This window comes from Papilio xuthus, unplaced genomic scaffold (genome assembly GCF_000836235.2).
Source record: "Papilio xuthus unplaced genomic scaffold, Pxut_1.1 DF826945.1, whole genome shotgun sequence".
Taxonomy (NCBI): domain Eukaryota; kingdom Metazoa; phylum Arthropoda; class Insecta; order Lepidoptera; family Papilionidae; genus Papilio; species Papilio xuthus.
This window is the reverse complement of record NW_013531704.1, coordinates 2,281,741-2,302,143: the sequence shown is the minus strand read 5'-3', so window position 1 is coordinate 2,302,143 and position 20,403 is coordinate 2,281,741. Positions and strand designations below refer to the sequence as shown.

The 20,403-nt window shown below is 32.5% G+C and overlaps 1 protein-coding gene across 2 annotated transcripts in view; it reads right to left on the bottom strand.

The window, feature by feature from the left end:
* RhoGEF64C (Rho guanine nucleotide exchange factor at 64C) overlaps window positions 1-20,403 on the bottom strand; it is a 100,266-nt gene that overhangs the window by 63,023 nt on the left and 16,840 nt on the right. The window contains exon 2 of one of the 2 annotated variants that reach the window (XM_013316830.1): window positions 5,883-5,918. The exons of the other annotated variant lie outside the window; for it this stretch is intronic. The gene's annotated coding sequence lies outside the window, so the exon portion shown is untranslated. The remainder of the gene's footprint in view (window positions 1-5,882; window positions 5,919-20,403) is intronic. 2 annotated transcript variants of the gene reach the window in all.

Sequence of the window (20,403 nt, the reverse complement as noted above, 5' to 3'; positions counted from 1 at the left end):
CATCCTTCCATTCATGAAAACATTCGCATTTATAATATTAATAAAATTAGTAAGATTAAATCCCTGGAAAATATAATATAATCTATGTTTCATACTGTAAATTGAATAAAGCAAATTATACTAAAGTAAATGGCATTAAAAAAAACAATAAAAAAAACAATTACGACTTTCACGAGTATCTGTGGTCAGATATTATTACTTCGCTTATTGTTTGAAAACAAAGCGATATTAATCAACCAGTAAGTACACGGCAATTTGAACTTTATCACAAACGTTGAATGGTGATTTTTGAATACAGTAATTTTATCATATTAATTTGTCTCTTAATAGTGTTGTGCAATAGATACAGCGGTTAGACCTTCCTTTGACATTTAATAGGAAATTAATATTCGATAAAGCTGTCGAAATCCGACGTCTTTAGTGAAATAGTTCGCTTGGAACGTCTGAATTTGCGCAGTATGAATATACTAATGTAATAAACAAGCCATCCTATGAAAAATGTCTAACATAGCTGTCGCCCGCGACTTCGTCCGCGGATAAAAAAAAACTTAAATAGTAGCCTATGTGTTTCCAACCGTTGTCGAAATATCTTCAAACACTCATTCATCCAAACATTCGCATTTATAATATTAGTAAGATGAAATCATTTTAAATAAATTATTAATTAATTCATTAACATTCTTTACTGATTGGGAATAGTGAGGGAAAAACACCAGTAGTACAGGTATGGGGTACAAAACACCGGACTCACGGTCCGATGCATTCGTGCGTACGTCTCTTGAACGTAACGTAACGAATATGCACCTTATTTCAATTCCATAAGACCTATATTCCTATGGGTTTACAATTAGTACACGCCGCGATATATGATACCAAAGGATATCCGAAAGCCTTGATATTCAATGGTTTTCGACGGATCCGTGACGGTATGGAATTGGGGCAACGTAAAATCGAAGAATTAAAACCTTTAAAATGACATGCGAAAACATTCCTCTCGAAAAGTTAGACAACTGCTGAATTAAGAATGTTTCTCCTAATTATATTATAGCACGATTATTTGATATCAATTTCTTCACTGTATATATCTAGTTTTCGCCAGTGACTCCGTCTGCACGAAATTAAAAAACTTAATTAGCCTATGTGTTCTTCCAGACTTTTTTCTACATCTGTGCCAAATTTCAGCGAGATTCCTGCAGCCGTTCTGGGGATACCTTCTAACAAAGATCCATCCGAGATTAGTTTTCAATGTTAAACCCTATTTGTGCTGCTCGGAGCCTACCCTAAGTTAAGGGCGATTAGGCCATAGTCAACCACGCTGGCCCAGGGCGGGTTGGTTGACTTCACACATATCTTTGAATTTCTTCTTAGATATGTGCAGGTTGCATCACGATGTTTTTCTTCACCGTAAAAACGTCGGATAAATGTAGATATGTAAATCGGAAATCGAAAAACATATTTGTACATGGCGGGATTCGAACCCAGGACCTGCAGATTGCAAGTCAAGTGCTTAACACCTGAGCCACCGACGAAGATATAAACACATAACAATAAATTAGCCGCGATCCCCACAATACATCAAGTAGTGACGCAGCCATTGATTGATTGATTCCTTAATTGAATTTCCACAAATGAGCTCTATTTCTATTAACAAATATGTCGTCCCCTAATTAGCTGTCAATGTTTCAGGTTCACCGTACATTAACCTCTACCATAATGAGGTTAACAGAACAATATCTATATACTATGAGTTATATCTATTTATTTATATTTATTGCATTGTTAACGTGAAGAAACTAACACAGTTTTTAGGCAGACGAACTCTAAATTTTCAACAGTTTAATACAATTTTAAACCAAGGAAACGACCAATACATGTCAACGCAATGTTACTAATAATATAAATGCTTAAGAAGCTCTCACTAAACAGTTGGATTAAGGGCCTGATACAAAAGGCAGTTATCCTAGAAACCGCACGCATCGTGAGAAGGTTCCTGTCACTGCAGCCCTGACCACTGGTTGTTTGAGTCATGGGACTCCGCAGCCGGTGGTGCTCTATTTGTAATATAATATATTTTGTAATTTTTTTTTATATGAAATGTAATATATTAAAAATAAGTTTAATAAATGAATAAGGTATTATAAATACGAAATTTATGACGGATGAATGGATGGGTGTTCATTATAAAGTAGTATAAGAAAGGCTGCTTGGATCTGGATGAAATTTTATATAGATACCATCTGGAAGAACACATAGGCTACTTACTATGTTTTAATCCTCAGAGGTGAAGTTGCGGGCGACAGCTAGTACTAGTATAGGTAATTGCAAATTAAAAGACTTAGATAAAGATATTCAAAAATACAACATTAATATACAATCCAGTTCTTTAAGCTCTTAAAGAAAACCTTCAAATATTATACATTTTATTTATGTTCATATACATAATCATACAATCAGATATAAAAAGATGACATGTGTATGGAAAAATTTGCAGACACGTAATAACAAGTTTGTGTATAACAGATGTCACTTGTTTGTGCCAAATAATTGCGAAATGTCCGCGATTGACCTTTACAAGTAATCGCTAAGATTCGTGCCAATGCCAACAACTGGCAAAAATGCTTTGATATGCCACAAGACGTGTCACCAGATAACAATCTATATTTCTATTATATACTATATAACATAACACACAATAATATTAATATAAAATATCAACATTTCGATTTATTTACATCAAACAATTCTGTTAAAAAAATATCCAAGGTTAGAAATAGAAACTGAATTTAAGAAAAAAAGAGCTTATGATAGAATGAGCAAAATACAATAGGAGTTAAAGATAATTGAACTAAACTTATACGAGCGACCAAATAATTTAACCTTTTTTATTTAAAAAAAATTAAATCATCTTTGACTAAATCTTTGACCAACTCTTACCAAAACTGTAACAAATTGTGAAAAAACACATAACAGTAGCTACACTGATTTGAAATCGTACTTCTACTACTACTTAATATTATAAATACGAATGTTTGGATGAATTTTTGAATACCACGCTAATCACTTATAAAATAACTACATATCAATGTAAAATGTTGCTTGTGTTGACATTTGTATGCTATCTGAGAAACCAGTACTAATATAATTAAACTTGCAAAATATGAGCAAATATTTCGTATATCCATTATCGTAATAGACAACAGTAATCGATTACAATCGATGGTAAATAACAAATCGATTATTCTGCTATTTGATTATCAAACACTATAATTTGACGGGTGTCAAAACGCATAAACTAAAAGCCTACACTGTCGATATCTCTCGCCTAAGTCGTACTTGAAATACAAGTTTTGATATTAAACAATCGCAAATTTTGTTTTATACTTGTTCGTGTACTTTTTACTAACATTACGGGACACAGGGGATATAGCCCTAGCTAAAATTTCTATTCAGAGGATACGACAATAAGTTTCGACAATTGCGTTCTCGCGGACTTAATTAGTAGCCTATATGTTCTTCCAGGCTATGTTCAACATCTATGCTAAATTTCTGCGAAATCCACGCAACCCGTCTGGAGATGCCTTGCAATAAACATCCTTCCATTCAACCAAACATTCGCATTTATAATATTGTAGTGTTTTCTATATTATTGTAGAAACTCTCCGATTTAACCGGTAAATTCATGCAATAGCAGGCATAAAATTTTCTGTCACAACAAAAGATGCTTGTGAAACATATCGATTCGAAACGTGCAAGGTCAAATTCGAATTATTCCGAAATCGGTTTCGAATCGATACAACTAAATCGATTTTTTCTATGGATACGGACATTGACTGACCGAGACCTCTAACGTTATATAACGTGTTATCAGGTGTTATACGTTGAGAAAGCAACACGTGGTAAGCCAGTTAGGACAGATTTCACCGTGACAGACTGGTTTGGACAACATAGCAATCGATTGCAAGCCTCCTCGCGATTTATCAATTCTGATACACGTTGTTAACAAATTTCTCCAACCAATTCGTAAGGTTATAGTATAACTCGTTATTATATTTCATGCATAATATGTAGAAAGTTAAATGTTTAGTTTATATTTTGGATATATTCCATAGAATGAGAAAAATAGGAGCATGTCTACTTGAAACTATATAGTACAATGTCGTTGACGCCCGTAAATTCATCCGCGCGGAAATAAGAAAAACTAAATAAGTAGCTTATGTGTTCTTCCAGAGTATGTTCTACATCAATGCCGAATTTCAACGAGATCTATGCATCCGTCTTGAAGATACCTTCTAACAGACATTCACGCAAATATTCGCATTTATAATATTAGTAAGAAATAAGATTAATCGTATGATGTTTCTTAAAACGTTACTACTATTCAAATTTTACTACAAAAATTTTATTTAAATTAATCACATCTCCAAAAAACAAGCAATTTAGAACACATAAGATCCATATTCATGCACAAGAAGCAATATTGCAAAATTCAATATTAAAACCTTCGATACCTTTGAGATAACTCAGACTTCATTAACGGCGTTTATCGAGTCCACTGAATAGCAGATGATATTGTTTCTGTTAGCGCTTGAATTATGTATGGGCAAATAAATTATGCAAATCGACTTCTAGCTCTATTAGTTTCTTTGACAGTGACACAGTTCCGGCCCCGGCAGGCTCATTAAAAACTCTTACCCGTCAGACTCCATTAAATCTTTATGAAGACTATATTCATTAATTAGTATTCTTTTATTTCAAAGCGATAAGACCGATCGTAGTTTTATAAAATACATTATTAACAATCCCCATCGGATTGTTACCGATTAAATTTGTTTTATTATTTATGCAGCCTATCTGGTGCAGAGTACGCCAAAAATCTCATATTAATCATGACATGACGATGACGATATGAAGGCGATTGTCATAAATATTAGTGCTACGCCCACTGTGCCGGGGACAGTACCCGCTAATATGTAACTCATATTATATTCTGACAATGTTATGTCAGAATGTGTATATTAGAGGAAGTTTGAAAGTAGCGCCAGTGATCGAGAAATTGAGGAGTAAAAGATTAGCGTGGTTTGGACATGTTATGAGAAGGGATGATGATGATATAAGCAAAAAAGTAATGAGATTGAATGTGGACGGCTACAAGGGTAGAGGAAGACCAAAAAAAGTATGGAATGACTGTGTGAAAGAGGATATGCGTAAGAAGGGGGTAGACTCGGATATGACGGCTGATAGAGATGTATGGAGGAGTAGTACATGCTGTGCCGACCCTCAATAGGGATAAGGGCAGGTTGATGATGATGATGATGAATGTTATGTCAGAATATATTATGAGTTTCATATAGTTTAGCAAAAAATATATACAGAAGCCAGGATAACATAATGCTACAATAAGATAAGGATGTTGTATTCAAAGGGCGCTTATGCCCTTTTGAAGTTTAGTTTCACGTTTTCTTACCAAGTCATATAACTGTGACTGTTATAAATAGATAACAGAATATTACATAATAAATTGTACATAAGTGTATAATAATGAAATCATAAAAATCATATAAAATGTATTGTAACATTCCGTGTAAAAATATATACAGCTTATAATAACTCTAACAGTGACCTTTAGTAATAATTAATTTAGAATTAATCATGAGTCGAGAATGGATCGGTCATCTTCAGATTTATGAACATGCTCTAATGGTCTTGACATTTTGATACAAAACAAAGTTCTACCATTTACCTTATCAACGTTTGAAATTAAAAAAAAATATCATTCGAATAAAATTATTTCTTCAAAACTTTATTTGCTATCTGTTATTAATATGTCTAGTGAGATTATAAACTGATGAATTGCGTAATCAATGATAAAACTTATTGCCTACCTGATAAACGAATGAAGCTTTGACGTCTTTTGTAATCTGAAAATAAATAAAATAATAATTTAGTACAAGTTTTACTACAGTTAAAAAGGTCACATACACATTGTTTTATTGTATTGGTGAGATTATTTACACTAAACATATGTTTAAAAAAGAAAAAATAGGGGTCTAGTGTACAACGTGGTAAAAAACTTGTTCATATTACTTGTAGCTATAATATGACATCATCCACTCTGGTAATATTAAAAAGTTGTTAAATTATATAACTAGGCTTATTTAATAAATATTGCCTACGGCTAACTATCATAACTATTCACAACTGAATTGAGTAACGTAATACAACATATTACTTCCAATGAAAGTGAAAATAAAGAAAGTAAAAGGTGATCCGACGAGTCGATCGGCGGCCATTTTGTCAAAATAACGGATGCGGTTGTGTTTATAGCACCTATCAGTTGTGTGGGCGAGGCTTTATATTATCTACTAGCTATCACCAGCGACTACCTCCGTGCGATATTAAAAAAATCATAATAAGTAAGCAATGTGTTCTTTCAGACTATGCTCTCCAAGTGTGATACATTTCATCAAAATCCGTACAGCCGTTCCGGACATTTATAATAATAGTAAGATGGGTAGAGAATTCAAATAGGCAAATGTTATAAGAGATTAAATAAACTCTTAGCATCTACAGAACGTTACAATGAAGAATATTCAGGTCAATGGTTTGTCAAACAGCATTAGAAAATATGTTCTTAATTTCATTTTTTTATTGAACAGGATCAATACCAGAGACTTTACAATCTACATTTAGATTGACATAAGAAAGTCGCAACCCACATCTGACCTGACACTAATTGGTGGCTTACTAAAACAAAACAAAGGTGCCTTTGAAAACTGTTTCACAGTGAGTCAATGAACAAAATACGGTACCTTGACGTCGCCTTACAAGGATCAGATGGCCTGAAAGGAGCGGAGAAAGTGCAACTATAGAATTACATCGGCCGAGATATCTTTCATCAGAACATTCCGGTCCCTTAGCCGTCGCGCTTTGGTGGTAATGTCATCCGAGATGAAACTCAACGGTTATGAATTGTAGCTGTGTATAGCCACGACAATAATCGTAACAAAAAAAAAATACCTCGATTTACTGCTTACATTTTCACTTATTTTTCTTTTTTTTGTTTTTTTCCAAATACAATGGGTATTATACTATCTGTATAATTGGATTTTTATTTAATTTCTTCCACTTTTTTTCAATACTCACACAAAGTCTTAAAGCTTTTAAATATTGTTTTTAATTATAAGCTAATGTATTCACGGAATTATGTGGCTTAATTTACTAACAATAAATATTTAGAAATTAAAAAAAATACAACATCGCACAAAATATTATACTCTTTTACACATAAACTATAAATAAAGCATGGTAAGAATAAAATATCGTTATTATGCAAGAAGATCTGTTTCATAATTCAGTGCATTGACTTTGCTTGCAAGTGATAAGATTCCAGCGGTAACACAATACAGTAATTTTTGATGCAGAACTAGACGTCCTGATGATATCCTTGCAAAATAGACTCACAAAACTTAATAGGAGTTTAATGAACTATATGCCTGTGGTAATATTATTAAATCCTAATAGGTTGCCTCGGCTTAATACTAGTAATTATTTTTAATAATTAAATAAATTGAATCTGGTCGAGTTTGTTAGTTTATTCGCCAAAAACATATGCAAATCTTTCCACTACATTATATTACTGTAGAAAGATATTTGTTCTTTATATTCTGGAGATAAAATGCGTGTCAATGTTGTATATTAATACTTTATGTTTTTTTTTGTTTAAATAATTTTCGTTAAACGCTTACCCTCAACACTTGGACCATACGATCATCGCCGTTGACGACGCACAGTTGAGTGATGAATGCATGGCGCAAATGCGGTTGAACTCTACAGCGAACGGTTATTGAATCTTAAATAGTTTTATAATTATATTTATCTAGTAATTTATCTTATACATAAAGTCATGATAATTGATAAATAGGTTAGCAGTTCTACACATTTATGACTTAACTTTTTTAGGTTTCAAATGCAAAAAAGAATGAAAGGTTATATTTTTCACACTCAAAGGCATAAATCGATTTAAGAAAGGTAAATAAAAGTCATAGTGGGGCATCACTGTCACGTAATATCTAAATAAGATTGTGAAATGTTCACACGATTACAGATAATAGGAAGGAAATGAATATAAAATCGTAAAAATCAAGTTCGAAGACATGCTAATTTCTTTAAATAAACTTAACACTTTGCAGCTAAAGACAGCGAATCGAAAGCAAAGCGAGATTCAAGAATCAATTTACGTAGTCAACAAACTTCATTTTATTTAAATTCAACTAACGTATTCATCGATAACGTTCCTCTACTAATGTTCCAATTTTAAATTCTATTGCCCAGCGCGCTCTGCAAGAATCAAATCGAATAGCTACCATTTTGAAATCACTCGCTTTATTCGTTTCTTTACCATTTCATGTTTTAACGCGAACCGTTGTTATAGTTTCAAAATCTTACTAATATTATAAATTCGAATGTTTAGATGATTGTCTGTTAGTAGGTATCTCCAGAACGGCTGCATGGATATCGCTGAAATGTTGCATAGATGTAGAACACAGCCTGGAAGACACTTAAGTGTATTATTATAATTCCTTGATGATAGAGTCTTGCGGATGGAGTCGCGGGCGACAGCTATTATATAAATAAAGAAAGAAAAAGTAGAGCTGAAATCGTCTAACCTCACTGAGATATCAAAATAAAAATAAGTACTAGGCAAATAGTGATTAAGCCAAAAATCGTTATTCATTTGTTTTACTCATAAAAGTTTTTGCAATACTTATAAAAGGTAATCATTATATTTCAATCAAGCCCAAATTTAAGGTTGAAAATGGAGAGATTCAATATGTGTCCATTATAGAAAAACTAAATTGAATGTTAAACTGTTTATCTACAGGTAAATATCGGTTTAATATTTTAAATTAACAATTAACACCTGAAATCACATATGTTTCGTAAACGTATTTTACATATACTGTATAACTTAATAATATTTAAACTGATTCTTTTGTATCCAATACAAGTGTTGATAGGACAATGAACATATTTCTAAACTTTTTAATTATTCATGTCGTCTCATTTGTATGTGTTTTATAGACGGTTCCGCATCAAACTAGCTAGTTGTAAGTTCGTCTAATTATTGGTTTCTGAGACTAAAATCTCAGTATAAAAGTTATCATTGACAAAACAGTAATAAATATTTTGGTATCAGAAACCCACGGTTAATGTATACCTTATTCTTGTGATAAGTTGCATATGTATGTCGGAGATTACTAATTAAATAGTCGAAATTACCATCCGACTACGCTTCACTTAGTGCGCATACCGGCACTGGAGCCGTCCCCAGACCAAGCCTATCACTTATCACACGACCATACAAACGACAATCACATTAATTTATTTATACATAAGACGCCAAGGCCTTTGATTTTAAATTACTATTATATTGTGAAATGCACAGACAATTAATAATCACAATTTAATCTAATTTTACTTTAATATCGCTACCAACTTGTAAAATGTATTCCTCATTCTCGAATGTATCCTCGGACGGAAAGTTTTGAGCAATATTTGCACATTCCACAAACAAGGGCCATGTTAAAGCACTTGAGTACACAATGGCATTACAAATATTTTAATTAAAGGACAGAACGTTGGGTAAGACAAACCAAACAAATTTTAACCGGTGAATACAAATTTAAAATATACCATAGTGGCAAAGTTGTAACCGTAAGAGCTAAAATCGTATGGTACACTTAGGTTACGATTTTACGATGTGCCTTCGACAGTTTATTTGGCAAGGAATGGTAGGTGAAATTAATCTTAATAGTATTACTCGTATAAATGCGAATGTTTGGATGTAGAGATAATAATAATAATAATTTATAATAATAATAATAATTTATTTAAAACAAAGTACACATAAAAATATACAGAGATGAATATATAGAGATGAATATATAGAGATGAATGGATTGGTGGATGTTTGTTAGAAGATATCTTCAGAACAGCTCTACGGATCTCGATTAAATTTGGCATAACTATAGAACATAGTCTGGTAGAACACATAGGCGATTAATTATGTTTTTTTTTATTCCGCGAGAACCGAGTCGCGAGCGTCAGCCAGTCTGATATAATCGGTTAATTTTACTTTTAGCTGTCAGATTAAATTTATGTTAGTGTTTGATTCACAATATGTATTTAATCTCAGTATTTGACCCCACGACGACCATATACCGACTTCACTTTTGGCGATTCGATGTACAATTTTTTTTTTAAATCTAGGACTTTGTTCAGTTCATACTGTGTAAAACCACGTTAAAATTGAACGGTATTAAACTGATACGGCTATTTAGTAACAATCACGTTCCAACAATCTTTTATTTCACGGTAATACGAATACGTGTTTATGAACCTTTTAAGTAACGCAATAAGTTTCTAACGTTTACGATGTTTTAGATAAAATGTAATTGATTCCTGTTATTGTAATCGTTCAATTCCGTTGCTTGTAAGTACATTAATGCAACAATTAAATGCATATCTAAATTACATTATAATTGTTAATTAAGTGGAATAACCTTTAGTGATAATGTTCAAATTAAAGCGAGTTTAAATTAAAAAGGTTCTTTTCTCTAAAATTGACACACACATACACACACACACGCACACACACACACATACACACACATAGGGTAGGCTCCATGCCCCTCGGTGGGGACGTATGGTGAGCTAATGATGATGATGAGATTTTTATGACATTACTAACTGGCACTGTACACACCGTACGCGCTACATTAAAAAAATTAATAGCCTTTGTATACTTCCAGACTATGTTACGAGATCCATGCAGCGGTTGTGTAGATTATTTAAACTTAAAATACATAATTAAACACGATAAATAGTAAATGCAAATAAATTACCGAAATTTAAAAAAAAACTAGCTTCCTAACATTTTGTGTGTAAAGGGAATTTTAAAGGGTTCAAATAGTTTGTAAAGCGTAGTTCATTAGTATTCAAAGCAGCACTCTCGGTAAATGTCATTGCGACCAAAGAATTCTCTACCTCCCACCTTTTCACACGAAATACAAATGAATGCACTCCGTGTTTAGAAAACGTTAAACGCTTAAAAAAGTAAACAAATGAAAAAAGTTCTACTAAATTAATGCTAGAATTTGCTTTGACTTGTTATTAACTTTTCCTATATTTACAAAGAGAGAGCGTCGGTGGCTCAGAGGTTAAACACTTGACTTGTAATCTGCAGGTCGTGGGTTAAAATCTCACCATGTACAAATGTGTTTTTCGATTTTTGATAGACAAGTGTACATTAATCTGACATTCGTAGAGTAAAGGAAAACGTCGTTATGCGACCTGCACATATTTGTGAAGAAATTCAAAGATGTCTGATGTCAACAACCCCTACTTGAATAAGACCTAGTCACCCCTAACTTAAGGTAGACCGAGCTCCACAGTGGCGAGCTGATCATGATATTTACGAATGCATAGCTTGCGTTGTTAAGTACTTATTTTTACAATATCTCCAAAATTAGATGCATAAATTTAACTTAAGATTTACTTAGTAACCAACTTAACTAAGTTTATATTGACCATCGATGTGCATAAATAACTTAACATGCTTTGAAAACTTTCAACATCTTATAAGGAACTTTATCCAAATTACTTGATAAATTCAAATTTTAGAAGCTATATAGCACATGCTTCGAAAAGTTTATGTCGGAACTTTGCAAGTAACGTCGAAGTTCTTTGACTTCTTTTAATATCTTAAGTTAGTGCCGACATAAATATATGAAGTCCTGGTAGCAAAATTAAAATTAATAATTATTGTTTACCACTTCCGACATAAAAAAGAGAGAGTGGTCTTCGTTAAACTCCTGTTTGTCAAGACCATTGTAAGAAAAGTCCCTGCGATTTTAAAAATGGTGGAGCTAATCTATACAATTGACAAGCTCGATGCCTGTATCGAATAGACGACTCGCGTTGATGATTCAAAGTTGTTGGTGCGGAGCGCGCGCAATGCGGTACTCGTGATGCACGGATACAATATTAGTTTCGAAGAATTACGTTGCGTATAAAAGGGCTTAGATTTCTAATCTTCTCTTTAAAATATTATTATACTTACTTATATAATAAATACGATTGTTTCGACGAATGAATGTTTGTTAAGGTATCTCCAGAACGTTTGCACGGATGATGATGAAATTATGCATCGATGTAGAACACTTAGGGTAATTACTAAGCTTTTATTAAATTCCGCGCGAACGGAGACGCGAGCGACAGCTAGTAAACATATAAATACAAAAGTAATTAATCTCTTTATCGGAGATTAAACAACAGGAAATATCGTGTTAACACTATTTAAGCAGAGAGCGTCAAATCGCATGATGTAATTGTGGCAACTGATAAAACCACGCGATCGGGCTTTCAACGGAATTAGACACGTGTCGTTGTTCGCGCTGTGTCAGCTTGTTAATTATTCATGTGTTAGACGTGATTACAGACTCGATGGATCAACATCTATTGTTAATTCGTTACCTATATTTGGATAACGATAATTGTGCATTAACCTAAATGCATGCGTTGAAAATTAATGTACTGTTTACATTGATCCTTATTCAACAAAATACGGAGGAATCGATAACCTCCTTTTTGAAATCGGCTAAAAAAGACGACATAAGCAAGGGACTCCAAGATAGAACAAGCTGGCAGCACACTATGAACGCCCTTTACCTCATTACGTCAAGTCAAGTCATATTAGAAAAAAAATATCTTAGGATATTAGAATATTACAAGGAAACCTTTCTTACTTTATATATTTTACTTATTATACTTTTACAACTAAAACGTAATACAAATTGACAAGTGCAAGTGTACTCAATAGGAAAGCACTTTCGTTGACTATTTAACCAAATTTAATCCGTGCGATATGTAAGTTTCACGTGCTTTCTATTCGCGGCCGTTGTCGCGCCTTGAGTCCATTGCGTATTCTAAGCCAGTCTCAATACGTATAGCTAACGTCGCCTACTTTGAAGATCAATACAATACAAATGTATATTTAGAAATTATCATATGACCAAGAATCATCGGACATCCAATTGTGTTTTGAACAAACATTACTATGTAGCTGCGATAGTAAAGATTCTGTCAAAAATATAATTTACTTACCGTAATTTAAAGTGCCAGCTAATGAACAGCAACGGCCTTATTTTGTGGTCGTAACTGATAGTGTTGAAAATTGGCTTTTAAATGCAATGTTTAATATAATAACTATAAAAAAAACTCAAAGCTATCGTCCTTAAAAAATAAAACGTTCGAATTTTGATTACATTTTTTTGGATCATAACTTTTTGCTAATTTTTGACAGTTTAAAATCGATATTGTTCATAAGTCACTATAACCAATATGTTTTTTTAATCGATGTCGTTTTAAGCGGTTCATACTGTTGCAAAGTTATGTACACTATTAAAGCCTCTAACAAGTTACCAAATGATTGTACAGTTTAAAAAGTACTTAGTACAAATTACGTTATATTTTGCAAGAAGATACAACATATAAAAGGAATTAGACAAACTCTTACGAAATTAAAGATCAAACCAAATGTCAAGTTGTGCTAAAAGAGCTTGTACGCAATAGATTGCACAGATAAAAAAATCAATATCTACAGATTATCGAAAGCATCAAATCAGGGTTTAAATTACAAACATCGATTTGATACTTAGTATGTCTATTCATCTTGAAAAGTCTCGATTACGTATTTAGTATAATAGCAATAGAAATATTACTATATTATTTTTGTTGGCATTTTTTAAATATTTAAAGTTGTAAATACATATCAAAACTAATTTTTTAACACATGTTTACATTGAAATTTCGTACACGAGTTTACCAACAATATAAATAAGAACAAACAACATATAAATAAGAACAATATAAAGAAACCTTTAGTACTTCTCTATTGAATTAACTAAAATCTTTACAGTGTCGCACAACAGAAAGTGATGAAGTGACACTTAAAAAAAAATTCTAACAAGAAACAATTGTCAAACAAATAACGCGAACGCGAAAAAGTAAACATAGAACCGTTAATGGCGGGTGAAAGTCAAGATGGCTTCCTTTTTCTCACGACAAATGAGCATCTTGTGTTGATTGACGACACGGAAACGACGAGATAAAGGCTTAGGTTGAGTAACCTCAGGCTTACGAGGCACACGATTATTTCACTAATTAGACGAGTACATTTACAACTGAATGTCAACTTGTTTTGTCATTATATTATGAAACCGTAATCTTAAATTGTTTACACTTATATTTCTTTGGATTCATGGTAAAATATGTTTTACGATTTACAAACGTACATTTATCAGACGTTATGCAACCTGCAAATATTTGAGAAGAGATTCAAATTTAAGTGTGAAGTCATCCAACCCGCACTTGACCAATGTTGTTGTCTATGGCCAGTCACCCTAAATTAGGGTAGGCTCCGAGCCCCTCAGTGGGGACGTATAGTGAGCGGATGATCTATGGTAAAAATATGAATAGAAATAATACAAGATGAAAAATTTAAAGAGACAAGCGGTTGTATGAATACTTAGTTAAATTTATAGCTATCGCCCGCAACGTCGTCCGTGGGGAATTAAAAATAAAATTTAATAGCTTATGTGTTCTTGCCAAATTTCATTAAGATCCATTGAGCCGTGCCGGAGATATACTTTCTAACAAACATCATAACATTTATAATATTATATTATTTTTGTAAATATAAAGGGCTAGAGTATTTTTTATGAGTTGCTATATATTTTACATATATTATTTACTAATTACGGATAAACTTTTAGATCTTTACTATATTAAGTAAGAAATGTAACGAGGGATGTACATAAACAGAAGTTGCTGCGCTTTGAGACTATGTAAATACAGTTAATTTGCCGATGAATCTCGGTTATGTTTGTTAACCAAATTTGTTTTACTGACATTATAAATCAAACATGTTATTTTTCTAACTTGCTCACAAGCTTACTTAAATGTAAAAGATTTTGCTTATGTAAATTTATTTCGATATTTCAAGTATTATTAGTATGTGAGTAAAATAATAAGGTTTACATAGACTTTTCTGATTTAACAGCACACAGTGAATCTGGAAATAACAAAAATTTGATATAATTTTTCTTATAGTCTCATTTTATTTTCGTTTTGTCAACCCTGTGCGATGATTTTAAGAACTATTTATAACTTTATTTTTACGCTAAGATCATGGAAACCTTAATCGTAAATAAAAAATTTGACAACCCTAGCGCTAGTGCGGGTGTAAATCTAGATTTCTAGCGAGCGGCGTGTATCGGGACCGATCTTATTACAGGAATTAGTGAGGCGTGACGCCGAGAGGTCGTTACCAGAGAAGGCTAGACTTTACATTTTAAAAAGAACTCGTTCGAAATTTTACCATTTTTTCTCGAAAAATAAACTTTACATATCTACTAACATATCTCTTGAATTTATTTTCTCTAAAAACTTAACATAGTGTAGTAAAATTTACTAGATTTTAACTTAAATTACGGATATCTATGGCAGCGGTCGCTTTGCTTTTACGGCGAATTCAGGTGTTAGCCTTATGACAAAAAAAACAATAATAAGTATGAAATGATTCCAACATTATCGCGCCTTGTACGTACTACTCCTATAAATGAATGCCGGGTGGGTAAAATTGTGTTTGTAATACGAACCGATATAAAGTTTGGATGGCACTATATATGTACAAAACGAAATGCAACTGTGTTGTTAAATAAAGAGAAATATTCATTTTCTTGGATACAAAGTCAGAGGTATTTTCTAACCAATAGGTGGTAAGGCAAATACCAACAGAGACAAGTCGTAGAAGCTGTGTGTGGTTGTGTGGCAGGAAGTTGCGCGAAAGCCATGCGGTTGTGGAATGTGAGATCTATTCCTGCATTAAAACGGCTTTCTTGCAATTGTAATTTTGGTAAAAAAATGTATACGAAAAAGTCAATTTAACTAAAATTTTAATACTCATAAAGTAAGATATGTAACTCAAGAGGACAATGGTATTCGCAAATATGACATCATTTCATTCTAAATTGCTCAATGATATTTAACTCTTTAATATATAAAAACTAGATGTCACCCACGACTCCGTCCGCGGGGATTAAAACAAAAACATAATTAGTAGCCTATATGTTCTTCCAGGCTAAGTTCTACATGTATGCTTAATTTCAGCAAGATCCATGCACCCAATCTGGAGATACCTTTTAACACACATTAATCCATCCATTCAATTCGCATTTATATTATTAGTAAGAAGTAAGATGTTAATGGCTTTCAATTGGTATTCGTCCCTAGGTTTTTTATAAGGACAGTCAAACGAGCTTTGTACTATTTATACTTATTAATACATACGTCCATAACTGAATGATATGTTCAACAAATAACAAACAATTCAAGACATTGACACTTAAACCACAGCCGGATCTTAAAACTGGTAGTCTAGGTTATCTGTGAGATCTGTCTCATGTTGCGAACTGGGGCCGCGGAATAACCTTGCTTATTTTACTACCTTGGACTTTGATTATTAAAAAGTTAAAAGTTGTTTTTAAATATAATCTACATTTAGAACATATAGATTTAATAGTCATTATAGGATTTAAAAAATAAATCAACAGTCTTTACGTCTTCCGTAAAAGAAACATAGTTTCAGCATAGCTTATTGTATTTTTACATTATATTCTTTTTTCAAAATAAATTAAAATAAATGTGCGAGCGCAGCGATTTGGGGACAATTTTTATTATTAATTAGTTTGGTTTAGATTATTTAATATAGTATTAATTAATTCATTTATTTGTTGTGGTTAGTTATTTAGTAAGATTATATTTTGCATTAAAATATAATAAATTATAGTATTTTTCTAGTTCATTTTGTAAAGGTTACTTTTTAATTCTCTAATTCGTTACAGCCGCACTAAATATCACTAACGTTATTCGTGACCACGGATTACTTTGTTTTGAAATCTTAATAACTGTAGATAAGATCGAAGGAAGGGAATAATTCCATACACGTTTCGAGAAACTGGAAATGGTCGATTAAAACACAAGGCGAGGTCCTTGACTTATGGAACAAAGCGTTGCGTCACATTGTTTGATAGACAATTGTATGGTCTCACGAACTAATTCAAAACAACCTACGTCATGAGATATATGCATTTTAATTAATAAGCCTATGTTTCGTTTATCATATTAGGGGGTTAGACAAAATGCAGACGATGCGATTCCATAAAGAACTTCAAAAATATATGAAACTAACAATAATTTTCGATAAGTCACGTGATTGTCACGTGACTTTCGCGAGTCAGTTCCGTACAATTTTGAAGTTCGCTATGGAATCGTTTCGAAGCGAATGCACTTTGTCTAACCCCGCAGAGTGTGATAGAAGACAGACAGAGTCGCGGTCAACAGTTAGTAAACAAATAATTAGGTTATCTTGATAATTAAACATCCTAGATAAATATAGGTCTGTTATTAAATACGTAAAATCCTATTCTTAAATAGAATTTTATTCGTAAACATTTCGTGTCCCACAAACATTTGGTCTAGTTAAGCTCGACCACTGGTTACGGTCTTTTGTCTATCGATACTGATTCAAAGAGCAATCTCGATTCAACGTCACCGGACACTGACCCCGATACGAAATCTAACAATTTTCCACTTCGAGTGGCATTTCGAAAACATCTGTCGTCTGCATTGCGAATACAAAGATATTTTACATACGTAGTGACTCTTAAAATTAGTGCAGTTAGATCTATTTTCCTTTGAACATAAAACAAATATAATTTTGTTCAATATGCAGCTTTGCTTCATTGAATCGTTAAAACGTTTGGTTAATGTAATTTCTTTTCACGCTTAAACACTTTCTGTTGGTGTTTTAAGATTGGATTCCTTTGTAATTAAACATTATTTTAGATGACATTTATTTTTTAAATATGTATTCGAACCATCAAAATGCTCATCCTAAATAGATCATTGTTTTGTTCAGTGTAATTGTATACTGTTTCGCCATACATTATATTTATAATTATGTATTATGCTTCTACGCCGTCCTTAATAATGTATCACAATAGCGGGAGTTAATTGATACATAATGGTTCACGCATTAAGCCTGCCCTTTGTTGTCATAGTTAGCTGTAATCTACACGATATGTGTAATATGAAAGACTAGTTGTCGCCCGCGACTCCGTCCCTGCTGAATTAAAAAATCTTAATTAGTAGCCTATGTGTTCTTCCAAAATATGTTCTATTTATTCCACATGTTGTCGAGATCATTTAAATCGTTCTGGAGGTCAACCAAACATCCATCCATCTATCCAGGTTGATTGACTAACGCATTTGGGTGTATAAATTTAAATAGTATGGAATTACTTCGAGAACGCATGTTGTAAGTTGCAAATCAATTGCTTGGAGGCGCCTTGTCAATTTGAAAAAACTGAGATAATATCCTTGTCGGACAATATAGTATTTTGAAGCTTCGGTCGTGAACATGATGTTGAAGCATAGATCGAAGAAGTATAGATTATAAAAGGAAATAACGGAACCACTGTCACAACTGAATGGAACGTCGTCAAAGTCTAGATTCCGACGCGAGCGGACCTCGATAAGTTTTTATAATAGTTTCTCTTTTATTCCGTCCGAGGAAGTTACGCGGAGCGCTAATGTAGCTAGACATTTTAACTTGGAAATTAATTTCGCAATTAAATTACTATCACTTTAATTAATTACATTTTGAATATTTATAACTAAATTGAGTACTAATTATTACAAGATACGCTAATAAGCTAGCGTTTTTTGTGATATTAAGATAGTTATAAAACCAATAAGTTAGAGTTCTTAGCGTTTATAAATCACACCACCAACAGGGCTAAAACCTTTTAACTTTTAGAAAAAGTTAGAATCTTATGGCGAAAATCGCGCGCTTTCGTTACCCAGTCAAGTCCCAGATTGATTAGTGAAGGGACATAAACTTTGACATTTTAATAACGCTAATGTTGTGCCGATACATCGGCGCAGTGTCGGATTTTCTTCCTAACAGTACCTACAGTTCATTCAAAATCTGTTAATTAGTAAAATTACAATTCCACTTTCACATTAAAGGTATATTGTATTAAAAATAAACAAAAAAGCCTAAGAAACTCTTTCTATTACTAAAAGTAACCTTTCACAATAGCCAACAAAGTGCAACATTTTCATGTTTTGCGGTAGATGTAGTCAAGTAAGAAGTGTTACGTAAACTAATGATGTTAGTACATCTCAAGTTAATATGACTAATAAATGAGAAGCTATAGGTTAAAGCAACGTCAGTACATTATAACATAAATTTATGGGAAATTGAGTAGTAATGATGTTTAGAAACTTCAACCGCGCAATAAGTAAAAAACTACAAGCAAGATTTTGTTGAAAGTAAAACGCAAAACAAAAGAAATTCACATTATAGTAGTTTTTAAAAGAAGTAAAGGATTGATAGAAATAATAGAATTTCCATATTTGATAGACTTGATGTACGGAAATCTATTCTCCGAACTCAGAAAGACTTAAGCAGTCCTTGTCGTACTAATAGTCCTACTAATATATTACCTTAGTAGTAACTTTTCAAGACGAAGTGGCAGTTAGAAACTGACTAATATTATAAATGCGAATGTATGGATGAGTGGATGTTTATCTGAAGTTATCTCGAGAAAGACTGTAAGGATCTCGCTGAAATTTGGCATAGATGTAGATTATAGTCTGGAAGAACACATAGGCTATTTTTTTTTAAATGAACAGTTTAACTTAAGTTAATTGAATAAAGTTTTATTGAACACCGATGTTAATAAAATACAAGATTCATTACACAACACTTGCGTTTGTAAATATAGGTAATGATCCTTCATAACATATAGTTGAGCATTTTCAATTACCTATAAATACATGTTGATGCTATCGAGCAATTACTCGATAAGGGTAAAAACGAGTCTGCACAACGATGAGCAATAGTCGAAGGCTTGCTTCAATTTTAAATAACTATTCTCCTTCTAACAATAAACGAGCATACACGACTTTTCCATGTAAAATATCAAAATACTCATTAAAAAGAAATTAACAGAAATAGTAATTATTTATTTTACACTAGGTGTCACTCCCGAATCCTCGTGAAATTAAAATAAAATCTTTATTATTTGCCATGTGTTCTTCCAGTCTATGTTCTACATCTATGACAAATTTCAGTGAGATCCGTTTAGCCGTTTGGGAGATACATTTTAACAAGCATCAATCTATCCAAACTATTACATTCATAAATTTACATAACACAAAATAAAAACATCGACAAACAATCGATTAAATTTTTCTTTTTTATTTCTATTTATG